Raw genomic sequence first — 14,480 nt, 5'->3', positions numbered from 1 at the left:
CCCATTTGGGGGCATCATTTTTTTTTTTTTTATATGTGTAGTTTCACTTGGGGTCGCGATCAAACCCCAGGGAGACCACAGGTAAAAAATAAGTGATAAAGAGAGAGACTGACTCTCTCTTTCTCTCTCTATAATATATATATATATATATATATATATATATATATATATATATATATATATATATATATATATATGTGTGTGTGTGTGTATGTGTATATATATATATATTTATGGAGAGTGAGACATACATATGTCGCTTTGTTTTATACATGTGTGGTTGTCCTGGGGGCAGCGATCTGCCCACAGGGAAACCAAACATATAAAAAAAAAGTGATATATATATTTAGAGAGAGAACCTCTATCTCTATCTCAGTGGTCATCAAACTTTTTAATGCCCCCATGGGCAAAAAAACCATTGGTGTCCCCCCTCCACATTTCTAACAATTATTCCATTAAATTGGCAATGTTTAAATATGTCTAGACTCATTTAAATGTTGCTATTACCTTCTGTTAATGTTTCAAAAATGCTAAAATGCAAAGAAATACATGATTTCAAACATACTATTCAGGTCTGGCAGGCCTTACTAACATGTAAAAGTATCCACGGTGTGATTATTGGGGGTGGCGGTAGAGGTTTTGAAGGGTATTTGGAGTTCCTTCCTATTTGACACACACTCCCAGCTTGGATATAAATGACAAAACATATTAGTAATGGCCCTTTACAAAGTGGTTTGCTGCTGCTCATTTTTTCTGCTTAAACCAAAAGCACTGTTATCAGCATAATGGTTTTTTTGCCCAGAGCCTGGTGCCCCCTGGGATCATTTGAGGTGCCCCTAGGGCAGCCCGCCCCCTAGATTGAATACTTGAATACCCCTGCTCCATATATAAATATATATATATATATATAATATAGAGAGGGGTATTTTATGAGAGATATATAACTATATATATGGATGTATATCTATCTTTCAGGCATAAATAGCTTTTAGACAGCAATAAAATGTAAAGAAAAATATTGTGATTATGTTCCAGCTAGAGAAAGTGATCGTACTTTTGTCTAGTGGCAGTTTTGACGCCATAACATAGCACAGAACAGATCTCTATTTAATGTAAATAACCGAGTAGATTAGTAAAGCCAGCTGTTACCTGCACTTCAAAACAATTGAAATGTATGTACAAGGAGGCTATGGAGAGATGAAGGGCATTTTTGCTGGGTGGTAGTAAGGGATGACAAGGAGGAGGTCATGGGACGGGAGCGCCAAAAATGATTGTTGAACAGGGCGCCACTAGCCCTAAAATCAGTGATGATGGTATGTGCAATGTAAAGAAACAGTGTGCCTGTTTTGTTTTTTTCAGTGTCTTCAAACAACTTGCTGACTGAAGGAAGAAGCGAAGATGAAAATGTTAGCTTGGAAATAGATGTGCTATTGTCATATTCAAAGAGAGTATGAGAAAGTAACCTTGAGGACAGTACGTGGAGGAACAGAGAATGTGAAGATTGGCTCTATTCATAATGGCTGCAAAGTCGTGCAGGAGGGCAAGGATGGATACCTTCCCATGACGGTCCTGGGAAGTTGCCTGGATGTTGTAGATATCTGTTGCACGATGTGCCATGATTGGACAATTGAAATCTTTTGATCCATATGGCGCTACCAATAGATAAATCATCATTCACCTTGGACATGAATTTATTTATTTATTGTTTTCAGGAAGCTGTAGTAGGAGAGATCCCTTGGACTTTGTGAGATACAGACCTCTTTACCATTGCTCCACGCTTTTCCAAATGCTTGCTGAGAGGACTCAGATTTTTCTTGACCCATGAGAAGACTCTTGACCGAGTTTCTGAGATGCTGACTCCTTCCTTTTTTACTTCCTTTTTGCCAACTTTAATTAGCTTTAATTTGCCCCAGATATCATTTTTGCAACTTCTTTTTGTCCATTATTTGCTTTTTTACTTTTTTGTTACCATGTTTTGTAGCCAAGCACGTGTCAATTAGTGACGTGTTGTCTTTGAGGGATTCGCCCTTGCTTAGCAAGCTTATTTAGATGATTCCTTAATTGCTCAAATGTTTAGAAGAGTTGGTCAGTGTAGATTCTTTCAGTGTTTTGGTCACCCAATGATGATGCTGTATCTTGATAGCCTGGTGTTGAGAATTGTTTACATTAACCTGAGTATTCATTTGTAATGAAACTTTAACTTTATTTCCGATTTGGGTTTTCACCGTGCAGCTAAATTGGTCATCCTGTAAAATTAAATGTTGATTGATTGTGATGTTACCAGCTCTTGCCCCTTGCTCAGAATGAAAAGATGTGCATACCTCATTTAGAGGATACATCAAATGCTAAATAAAATTTGGCAGCAGATGTATGATTTCTCCCATGGGGGGTGAGGGGGAGACAGTAATAGTGAGATACTAGTAGGAGGGACTGAAGGAGTCCTATGATAAAATTGTCCAGAGAAAGTCCATATTTTGATCCCACTGTTCATCCGTAGGATTAAAGGAGTTCCTTTGCAGCAGATTTGTGAGTATTAATAGCATTTGCACTTTGCATTGCTTTGGCTTAAGATTGCAGGTGAAGTGTGATGTTTGTTAAGTGCTTTGCTGAGTTTTCAAAGTTACTGTGTGAATGTGATGCTTTTTACTAAGACGTTTTGTTGTTTAGTGGGTCTGTCATGGCCTAAGATGCTGGGATAATGCACAAGTGTAGAAGACACTTGGTTAATGTATTGTCTGCAGTGTGAGGTGCTGCTTGTGAGACATCTTAGACAGTGCCAGTAATTAGTGAATCTCGAGTGCTCACAGAGAGGAACTGTACCAGTCTGAGTGAGATCTGTTGGTCGAGTTTTATTCACAGTATAATTAGTTGTGAACAGCGAAAAGATGATTGTGGAAACAGAATTACTTCCTGATTGTGAACATAAAACAACTGTGAATGACTGAACTGTTGATTGGAAATTAAATTATTTAAATCACTGAAGAGTTTGAAAAAAGGTGATTCATTTATCCCTGTTAGAGATCAAATGGAGACTTCACCCAAAGGTACTCCTGGTCATTTTGTATTGTCCAATGTAGGTCTTCATGCATATTTGTGGCTTGAGCAATGTAATTAGATTACTGAGAAAGAAAATGCGTTAGCGTTTCCACACTATGGAACATTCAATTTGAGAATTATTGAGAACCTGAGGCAAATTTTATGTGAGAAGAGGTAGCCTCCGAGACCTGCATAATAAGAATCATTTAGGCCCATATTTATACTTTTTGACGCAAAACTGGGCAAATGTAGTATATTACGCCGGCTCGCATCATTCCAGAGCGCCAGCCAGGCTCCAAATTTATTAAATCCCGCAAGTTGGCACAAAGGGTGGGCTAATGTCTGTGCAAATAACATTAGCCGGGTGGGGGTGGTGGTATGGGTGAAGGGCATTTTGCACCAAAAAATTACGTTAAACTGGTTAGAGGCAAAGAAAATGCCTCTAACCAACCTAGCATCATTGCCTGACGCAAAACCATCCATACCACATGACTTCTGTGATCACCCCAAAGGCCAGCACAGGGGACAAGGGTCCCAGGAGCATGGCCATTGCACCCAGTGCCATGTTGCGGGGGTCATTTCAGGGCCCCCGTTGGCACTTTAAATAAATATTTTAAATACTTACCTCTACTTACCTGGGATGGGGGCCCCCCATCCTCTGGTGTCCCTCTGGTGTGGGTGGGGGTGATCCTGGGGCTTGGGGTGGGCTCCTGTGGGCTCTTTCTATAAAGTCTGACCATAGAAATGGGTCCACAGGTCCCCTAACGCTTGCCCTGATGCAGGCATTGACACGTAGTGATTTACCTCCAGATTTGAGAGACACTGTGTCACCTCAAGTCTGGGATTTTTCAGGAAAGGAGATAGGACTCCTCAAAGGTGCTGAGCCTGTCAAGATAACTGTGAAACCAATGCTGTGTATCTAAGAATCCCACAATATAACAGGACACCCTAGGCAATTGTAGGAATTATTCTACTGACCAAGTCTGTGATAGAACAGGGAAAGTTAAAGGAGAAAATGGGAAGTGCATGTAACTCTCCTATTGCAGGACTGTGGAAGACAAATGGAAAATACTGCAAAGTCCAGGATCTTAGAAATGTAAATGAAATTGTTGTTCCTTGTAGGCCCATGGTACAGAATTCAGCAGTGATTTTGTTTCAAATTCCATGTGAAGCCAAATGGTTCACTGTGATTGACCTGTGCCAAACATTTTCTCCATACCGCTGCCAAGGAAAATGAATTGCTTTCTGCATTTTGGTTTGGCAGTCGTGTTTTGGCATGGCGTTGAGTCCGACAATGGTATACTGAGAGTCCTTCAATTTTAAAGTAGGTCTTGAAAAAGAATCTGGAGGCCCTAAAAATGCCCTATCTCTCAGTCCTGATACAGTATATTGATGACCTGCTAGTGGTGTCAAATACTTGAAAGAAAGACACTGTTGAACCACTTAGCTGAGAATGGACAAAAAGCTTCCCTGACTAAATTGCACTACTGTAAGACAGACGTTTTGTATCTAGGACATCACTTTGAGAAAGGTGCAAGGAAGGTGTCACAAGAACAAAGTTCAGCAATTCTGAAATGTAATCCCCCAACAACTTAGAAATAAGTCAGGATTTTCTTTGGAATGGTTGACTACTGTCACCACATGGACTCTAAACGTTTACCTTTTGGCCAGGCCTTTACATAGTCTGACACACAAGAATGTGTCTGATCTGGTACTATTGGATGACAACTACATACGTGCCTTCACAGAGCTGAGAGAAAATCTCTGTCATGTCCCTGCTCTGAAAATGTCTTATTACAATTGTTTTACTTTGTACTGCTGTGAGAGGGAAGTATGCACCCTCTCAGTTTTGACTCTGCTACATGGAAACACACACAGACCTGTTGCATAATTTTCAGCCAATCGTGATGCTGTGGTTTCTGTGTTGTCTGGCTTTCTTAGGGCAGTCACCACAGAAAGTGTCTGCATTGAGCACTGTGATGCATTGTCATGGGCCATCATTTGAATGTTTTTGTCCCCATTCCATAGAAAGTTTATTAACTCATAACAAGACAGACCCCTTGACAAGTAACAGACTTACCCGAATGAGCAGACCATTTTAGCTGTTCCCCACATTACACTGAGGAGATGTCTTACTCTAAATCAAGCCACTCTTTTGCCTTTAGCTACTGATGATAATTTGTTGATGGTACTGGTGAAACTGGGCATGATTGTCTAGAGGTCACTGAACTATGCACCAAGCCAAGACCTGATATTCAAGATATTCCCCTTTCTGAATCTGACTATGTGATATTTGCTGATGGCTCCTGTTTATGAGACCATGGATGTACACTGAGAACTGCTTATGCAGTTTGCACTGCCTCAGGTGTGGTCAAAGTCTCCTGGCTTAAAGAAAGCTTTTCTTCCCAAGTAGCTAAATTAGTTGCTGTTACAAGAGCATGTATGTTTCGGAACTGCTGAAGGTGACCATTTTTACTGACAGTCAGTATGGCTTTGGTGTTGTTCATGATTTTGGAAAGATGTGGTCCCAGAGAGGTTTTATGACCTCTTCTGGATCCCCTATCAGGAATGGAGAAAGAGTTTGCAATTGGTTGAATGCATTAAAGGTGCCTGCCCAAACTGCAGTTGTGAAGTGTCCTGCGCACCACAAACGTAGTGACTGTATCAAGCTCTGCAATAACTAAGCTGATGGAGTCGCCAGATATTGTGCCTAATAGTTTGTTACCAATTATGGAGAGGCAATACCACAGTCCAGCTCAAGTTGGTTGTGATGCCATGGTGCGAATTATTCAGCAGATGTGGTTTAACCCCAGATTCGGAATGATGGCATTAGCTTTTTGTCACAGGTGTGTCACTTGTCAGCAGATGAATATAGGCAAACATACTGCAGCTACATCGAGTCACATAGGAAAATCAAAGGGGTCTTTCAACAGAATGCAGCTCAATTATTTTGAGATACCCATATGCAATGTACTGAGATATATCTTGGTTATTGTATGCATTTTCTCTCATTGGGTTGAAAAGCTATTTCTCATGGAGTTGTCGCCTTGTTTCAGCTTCCCAACTTTTCTAGAGTCCGACCGAGGGACTCACTTCTGTAGTAAGGTGCTGAAGTTACTGTGCGTGGCATTGCAAGTTGAGCAAAGACTACATTGAAGTTACTGACTGAAAGCTTCTGGATTGGTGGAACAAATAAATTGAACTTTGAAATCCATACTGGCAAAAGTTTGTGCTTCCACCTTACTGAAATGGCTTGATGCGTTACCTCTTGTGTTGATGAGTTTGTAAAGTAAGTACAAACAGGAAAACAGATTTAGGGCCTGATTTTAACCTTGGCGGACGGCGGAGGCCGTCCGCCAAGGTTCCGCCGCCAAATGACCGCACCGCGGTCACAAGACCGCGGCGGCCATTCTAACATTTCCTCTGGGCCGGCGGGCGCTCTCCAAAAGAGTGCCCGCCGGCCCAGAGGAAATGCCCTTGCAACGAGGACGCCGGCTCAGAATTGAGCCGGCGTAGTTGCAGGGGTGCGACGGGTGCAGTTTGCACCCGTCGCGTATTTCAGTGTCTGCCTGGCAGACACTGAAATACTTTGCGGGGCCCTCTTACGGGGGCCCCTGCAGTGCCCATGCCATGGGCATGGGCACTGCAGGGGCCCCCAGGGGCCCCGCGGCACCCCCTACCGCCATCCTGTTCCTGGCGGGAGACCCGCCAGGAACAGGATGGCGGTAGGGGGTGTCAGAATCCCCATGGCTGCGGAGCGCGCTCCGCAGCCATGGAGGATTCCCCCGAGCAGCGGAAAGTCGGCTCGTGGGAGCACCGCCAGCCTGTTGGCGGTGCTCCCGTGGTCGGTGGCCCAGGCGGCCACCGGCCGCCAGGGTCAGAATGACCCCCTTAATGTGCCATGAGATTGCTAGTTGTGCCTACAAATGTGATTGTGAACATTATAAATGACATGGTACTGAATTACTGCAAAGGAGTGGCTGATGTGGTCCGTTCTGTGTCTCATCGGGTTTGGGAAACTACAGTCCAACCACTGCAGGAGTTGCGCCATGACCGGTGCCCAGGTGACTGGATCTTGGTAAAGAAGCATACACAGAAGTTCTTGCTTGGAACCTTACCAGATAATACTGGTAACAACAACAGCTGTAAAGTTTGGTGGTTCCCCAGTTGGGTGCACGTGGTACACACTTGCAAACTTACAGGTCTACTTGACGAAACAGTACCTGTCTCTCAAGGGCTGGCTAGAGTGAGTCAAATGGAGCAGGTTAGACAAGCTGTTTGGGGTGGGCAAGTTACGGAAAGTTACTGAAAGAGGACAATTATAGTATGACGGGAGTCTGAGTGAGTCAACAGCAATGGTTGTTGCAGAAGAGTCGATACATAAACATTTGGTCATGCAAAACTCAGATGCTGATAAAGGACCACTGTTGTAGCAAAAATAATTTGCCAGGAGATCTGTTGCCAAGAGACCAGACTGTGCCTGTAGTACAAGGGCCACAAACTATTCCAGAAGAAACAGAAGAATCTAATCAAAGTGACAGTGATACTGAGGGATCAGTAGTCCAGAAATCAAAACGAAAGAGAGTATCTGTCAAAAGTACTACACAGCACCTGAATGGACATATTTTGCAGCAAATGACTAGGAGAAGGAATTTAGAAACTTTTGTTTTACAATTCATATGCGGTTGAGCATTCTCAAATTTATTCTTGTGGCCGAACTGAACTTTGAACTTACATTGCCACTTGATAGAATGAAACATTATATCTTGGTTGTGATTATTAGTGATTTTGAAACTGACATTTATGAGAGACATTTGGACATTTACTAGAAACATTTGATAAACTTCATAGAGAATAAAGAAGATTACCTTGGTCTGAGCATGAGACATTGATTTTGGGGTTGTCATTTAGAAGAACGCAGAGAAGGTTTAAGGAAAACTAACAAAGATCATTGCCAATTTACATTTGAACTTTGTTGGAAGACAATTGTGTGATATTTGCTTTGTTCACAACAAAAAGACTCAATGAGACAGTTGCTATTTTAGCAGCCACCATTTGCATTTTACATTTTTGCATTTTTACATTTTTTATTTTTTAGCAGTCTGAAATTAGAGAACTCATAGACTCTATTAGAAACAGAAGTAGTACAGATAGGTACATTTAAGTAGCAGTTTTAGTTACAACAGTCATCCTGATGATAACATTGCTTATTGGAATGAGCTTACCTACACTTTCTAGAACAGGAAACATTAGATTCACCTGATAGTAGAATGCATACACTAGATGAAAAGGAATTACATGTAGACAGTTCAATAGGAGAGCTTTCTTTAAATGCTTATTACAAAATGCTTTATGAGTAAATGTATACAATGGACGTTAAGAACTGCTATGTTTGTACACAAACTGCCTGCGTCAGTTACAGAGGGAATTACATATCACATTCTTCTCTCGACTTATGGTATTTCATGTAGTTTGTTGATGAGCCTTTTATATGAACAGGAACATTTCCTGTATTATTACTCTAATTATGACCTTGTGTTTTCAGAAGTCCCCATCATGAGACATATGAACAAGGTTTCTAAAGGACAAAGCATAGAGACAGTAGGAGGATTCTTTGAACCTACATTGGCATTTTGTACAGTTTATGCCCCTAGACACACTTTTACATGCATATTTCTTCACCCCAGTCTAAAAGAATTTTTGGGACATGTTGAAGATAGAAGAAGAGGAATGAAAAAAGGCAGAAAGAGGAGTGGTTGTACATAGTTGGCGAAAGGAGGAAGAAGCCCATTCACCAGCAGGAAGTCAATCAACCCTCACATTAGATTGTCAAGATGGAGGGGAATTATGGCCAGATTTATGAAAAGTGGAGCTGCACCTAGTACAGCACCACTTTTCTTGTGCCCCTTAGCGCCCCCCCTAATGCCACCATCGTAGCGCTGTATTAAATATACGGTGCACCTTGGCGGTAGTCAGGGGAACTAGCGTCATCATTTTTTATGCTAGTCCAGCGCTTTGCAGGACTAGCATCAAAAATGTTGACGCTAATTCTGCAAACCACCCAGAGGCCCACTGAATTCAATGGGAGCCTCTTTTAACACCTGCAGTTAGCAGACCTTAAAAAATGCAGATAGAAATGGTGCAAAGGAATCTCATAGATTCCTTTGTGCCTTTTTTACTTCCCCCCTAGCCCCAGAACGACCCCCTTGCATACATTATGCTTGGCGCAGGCATAATGTGGAGCAAGGGGTTACAAAGTGGCACAATGCATGCCTTGTTCCACTTTGTAAATATGGCACAGTGTTTTTGCTCTTCTAACGCCACATTAGCATAAAAAAAATTAAACTAATGTGGCACTTGAATGGTACAAGGCCACCATAAATCTGGCTCTATGTGCTTATAGACCCATTTCGAAAACGGACACAAAGGGCCCCATTATGACCCTGGCGGGCGGCGGAGACCGCCCGCCAGGATGCCGCCCTCCATAATACCGCTCCGCGGTCAGAAGACCGCGGAGGGTATTATGAGTTTTTCCCTGGGCTGGCGGGCGGTCTCCAAAAGACCGCCCGCCAGCCCAGGGAAAAACTCCCTTCCCACGAGGATGCCGGCTCGTAATCGAGCCGGCGGAGTGGGAAGGTGCGACGGGTGCTACTGCACCCGTCGCGTATTTCACTGTCTGCTACGCAGACAGTGAAATACTAGCGGGGCCCTCTTACGGGGGCCCCTGCAGTGCCCATGCCATTGGCATGGGCACTGCAGGGGCCCCCAGGGGCCCACGACAATCCTTACCGCCATCCTGTTCCTGGCGGGCGAGCCGCCAGGAACAGGATGGCGGTAAGGATTGTCAGAATCCCCTCGGCGGCGCAGCGAGCTGCGCCGCCTTGGAGGATTCTTAGGGGCAGTGGAAAACCGGCGGGAGACCGCCGGTTTTCCCGTTCTGACCGCGGCCAAAGCGCCGCGGTCAGAATGCCCAAGGGAGCACCGCCGGCCTGTCGGCGGTGCTCCCGCCCCCGTTGGCCCTGGCGGTTCTCTACCGCCAGGGTCATAATGAGGCCCAAAATCTGTAGGTACCAGTGAGTGTAGACATCCATTTACATTTCAGAGTAGTTGGACATTCATGTTGAATGGACAAGACACCACAATTCCAGTTCATTTAATTTGTGTACAGCATGCTTATTTTAGATTGCGAAAAGGATGGTATGGTAAATGTTACTTAGGAATAGTTTTTCCAAAAAGGTATCATGTGGAATGTTAGAAATTTGGTCTCTAGCTGGCAGTGGTTTACAACCTGTCCAAGTAGGGACACTCACTCTAGTCAGGGTAAGGAAGTCACACAGCCAGGATAATGCCAGCTCAACCTTTTGGTGGCACATGCAGTCTGGCTTATCTGAGAAGCAATGTGTAAAGTATTTGTACACATACACACACACATACACAGTAACAAAGTAAAAAAAACACCACAAAAGTACTCCACACCAATTTAGAAAAATAGACAATATTTATCGGAGTAAATCAAGACCAAAATGACACAAATCCAACATACACAGGTAAAGATATGAATTTTAAAAGATTAAGGCCCATATTTATACTTTTTGACACAAACCAGCGCCGGCGCTGGTTTGCGTCAAATAATTTACCGCCGGCTAATGATATTCCTTCGTGCCAGGCGGGAACCTTATTTAAGGATTGACGTTAGCCAGCGCTGCTTTAATTTCCCCTCGTTTTTTGCTCTTTCTATGTGTGCTTCATTGTGTAGCACACATAGAAAGAGCAAATCACCATTTAAGATTGCTTTTGTGCAGGAAGGTGTTTTTCCTGCACAAAAACCATCTCTCTCTCAACGCAGCCATCCTTGCACTATGGTGCAAGGGTGGCTGTGTTGGCGCAGGGCAGCATATTTAGCGCCAGCGCAGGGGGAAACACAGGGGTTGTGCGGTATTCACTTAAATACGGCACAGTCTTGCATTGTGAAAATGATGCTGCACGATGCTGCCAAATATTACGCAGCGCTGAGCACTGGGATTTTCCATTAAATCTCGCCCATTGTTCCTTAATAAAGTCTCTTTTATATGTCGTTGGTAAAGCTTTTCATCAGCCAATGACCTGTATATATCACTTATGTTTCATGCTTATATTGAGGTTTCATGTCTCTGTTAAATACATAGGGGCATATTTATACTCTGTTTGCGCCGGAATTGCGGCGTTTTATTTTACGCAAATCCGACGCAAAGCTAACTCCATATTTATACTTTGGCGTTAGACACGTCTAGCGCCAAAGATCTTGGAGTTAGCGTCATTTTTTAGCGTGGACACCTACCATGCGTTAATGATATGCAAGATAGGCGTTCCCGTCTAAAAAATGACTCCAAGGCATGTGCGCCTTATTTAAACTCCCGTGCAAAAATGGCGCACGGGAGTGGGCGGATCAAAAAAAATGACGTCCAGCCGCTTTTGCGTAATTTTTTAGCGCCTGGTCAGGGCAGGCGTTAAGGGACCTGTGGGCTCGGAAGGAGCCCAGAGGTGCCCTCCCATGCCCCCAGGGACACCCCCTGCCACCCTTGCCCACCCCAGGAGGACACCCAAGGATAGAGGGACCCATCCCAGGGAACTTAAGGTAAGTTCAGGTAAGTAATTTTTTTTTTTTTTTGTGGCATGGGGTGCCTGATTTGTGCCCCCCTACATGCCACTATGCCCAATGACCATGCCCAGGGGACATAAGTCCCCTGGGCATGGCCATTGGGCAAGGGGGCATGACTCCTGTCTTTGCTAAGACAGGAGTCATGTCAATGGAGGGTGGAAGTAAAAAAAAATGGCGCAACTCGGGTTGAGGCAGATTTTTTGCCTCAGACCGACTTGCCCCATTTTTTGCCTCAGACCGACTTGCCCCATTTTTTGACGCCCAAGCTCCATTTTCCCCTACGCCGGCGCTGCCTGGTGTGGGTCATTTTTTTTGACGCACACCAATCAGCTCCGCCGGCTAACGTCATTCCATAAATAAGGCGCCTGCATGGCGCTTTTGAATGGCATAAGCCGGCGTTAACATTTTTGACGCACAACTGCGTTGGCGCAGTTGTGCATCAAAAAGTATAAATATGGCCCATACTATTTTTATTATGAGATCTTGCACATCCTAAAAGCCTGCACTGTGACTGCTTGTATAGCTGGCAAGTCTCCCAAAACGTAGAAATTAAAATATCTATTTCAGGAGCTCCATTCATGTTTATTACTTAATACACTTCTCTTCATTTGCATGGGTCAATGTCATGATATTACAAACGATAAAATAAATTTGTCTCTAGTCAGAGAATATTTTTCACAGACAAAACAGGTCGTTGTGTAAGCCTGAAGGATATGGTGCTGGCGTCTTAAGCACAGTGCGACAGTAGAGGCCGCTAGTGACTGAAGAAGGCAACGTTGAAAGCGGAATTGTTCATTTTCTGTGGTTCGCGATATAAAAAGGCATAAAGGGGAAACTCTATGTTAACAGTGGAGAGATCACATTGTCAAGTTCAATAAATATGAAACAACAAGTTTTGATGTGTGAGATTGAATCAAAATGTGTGGTACAATACCAAGCATATTCACAAGATATTTAAATTTTAAAGTAGGTCTTACCCCAATTTAGCAGACAAATACTCAGTAGTTAGTTTTGGGAAAATGTGTGTTCACCTTCTTTGTGAAAGCAGATTTTTATATAATAATAATAGCGCAAACTGAACCTAAGGGCATTGAAGCGCTTGACAAGATCACCAGTTACATTACACAGGGTTAGATTATTTTTTTTTAGGCACGGAGAGATTAAGGGGAATATTTAAGAGCCCTTCACTTTTAATGACGCTCCGGTGGCGCTATGCACTGCACCGTATTTACAAGGTGGTGTTAAGCCACTTTTTTGTGGCTTAACGCCACCTTGTAAATACGGCCCCTTCACACGCAGCAATTTGCATGGAACGGGCATCCAATGGGTGTTGCTGTAGGCGTGCCACAGAAACACCCATTGCATTTTGACATTGCCTCAGATTTATGAGTTTTCGTAAACCTGAGGCAGCGGCAAAATCTAATACCAGACCAGGGGTCGTGTTAGCATGGCGCAAAGTGGAGAAATGCTTTCATTTCTCACTCCTTCCTCTTTCTACGTGTGCTACAGATGCAGCACACATAAAAAGAGCAAATCGACATTTAAGATTGTTTTGTGCACAAAACAATCTCCTCCTCAACTCAGCCATCCTTGCACAATGGTGCAAGGGTTGCTGCGCTGACGCACAGCAGCAAATTTAGCACGGGAGCAGGTGAAAACACAGGGGTGCGCTGTATTCTAGTAAATATGGTGCATCCCTGCGTTTTGAAATGACGGTGCATGATGCTGGCAAATTTGGCGCAGCGCCATGCACCATAATTTTTCATTAAATCTGGCCCTAAAAGGTTTACCCATAATTACAGGACGTCGAGTAGACAGCGAGAATCGAACCTGGTGCCCCAGCTCTGATCATAAAGACACAGCCTCTCCCTTTAGCTTCTCCTTATCTGGAACTAATTAATGTTAAACAAAATAGTCTGTTTATTCGAAGGGGTTGGGTATGTTGGAAGCAGATTTTTGAAACTAGAGAATGGATCTCTTTCACTCTGCACAGGGCAGTAGCTATCAGCGGAGCAGCAGATGCAGTGGCATCGTGCAAGCGGGATCTGAGGGACCCTCCGGATCCAAACTCCCAGATATGGCTATATTTTACTATAATTTCCCTTGCTTGCATGAGTGCCTGTGGTAGGTTGCTACACCACATGCTCTGCATATCTTTACACTTTGATTTCAAACAGTTTTACTGAAGCTTTAACCAAAACAGAAAATACACAGTGCAAATTTTTTAAGCGCAAACAGTAAAGCATGAAGGGTGAAACAGCCATGATGAAAATCATAGAAAAATGATAGTCATATCTAGACTGCATAATATGTGACCAGACGGGCATAGTACATTAATATGATGTGTATTGACAGCGGTCATAGAAGATAACAACATTTAGGGGCATATTTAAGATCCCCTAGTGCCATTTGAACACCACATTAGCGTAATTTTTTATGCTAATGTGGTGTTAAAATGGCAAAAATGCTGCCACAAATTTACAAAGTGGTGCTATGCATGCATTGCGCCACTTTGTAACCCTTTGCGCTACATTATGCCTGAGCCAGGCATAATGTATGCAAAGGGGGTGTTCCCCCATTAGGGGGGGCAATAAAATGGTACAAGGAAATCTAGGAGATTTCCTTGAGCTATTTTTTTCGGCACTTTAATGCCTGCTCAGAGCAGGCGTTAAAAGTAGGCTTCTTTTGGGTACAATGGTCCCCTCTGGGCTTTGCAGGATTAGCATCAGAATCTTTTATGCTAATTCTGCAAAACAAAAATTCTGATGCTGGTCCCCTAACTACTGCCATGGTGCGCCGTATTTTA

At 43.4% G+C, this 14,480-nt stretch overlaps 1 protein-coding gene across 5 annotated transcripts in view; it reads right to left on the bottom strand.

The window, feature by feature from the left end:
- Window positions 1-14,480, bottom strand: part of ST6GAL2 (ST6 beta-galactoside alpha-2,6-sialyltransferase 2) — a 268,350-nt gene that overhangs the window by 88,586 nt on the left and 165,284 nt on the right. The gene's annotated exons all lie outside the window — the stretch shown is intronic.

The sequence above is a fragment of the Pleurodeles waltl genome, chromosome 8 (assembly GCF_031143425.1).
Source record: "Pleurodeles waltl isolate 20211129_DDA chromosome 8, aPleWal1.hap1.20221129, whole genome shotgun sequence".
In the NCBI taxonomy this organism is placed as follows: domain Eukaryota; kingdom Metazoa; phylum Chordata; class Amphibia; order Caudata; family Salamandridae; genus Pleurodeles; species Pleurodeles waltl.
Note: the sequence above shows the minus strand (reverse complement) of the source record. Positions and strands in the feature narration are given on the sequence as shown.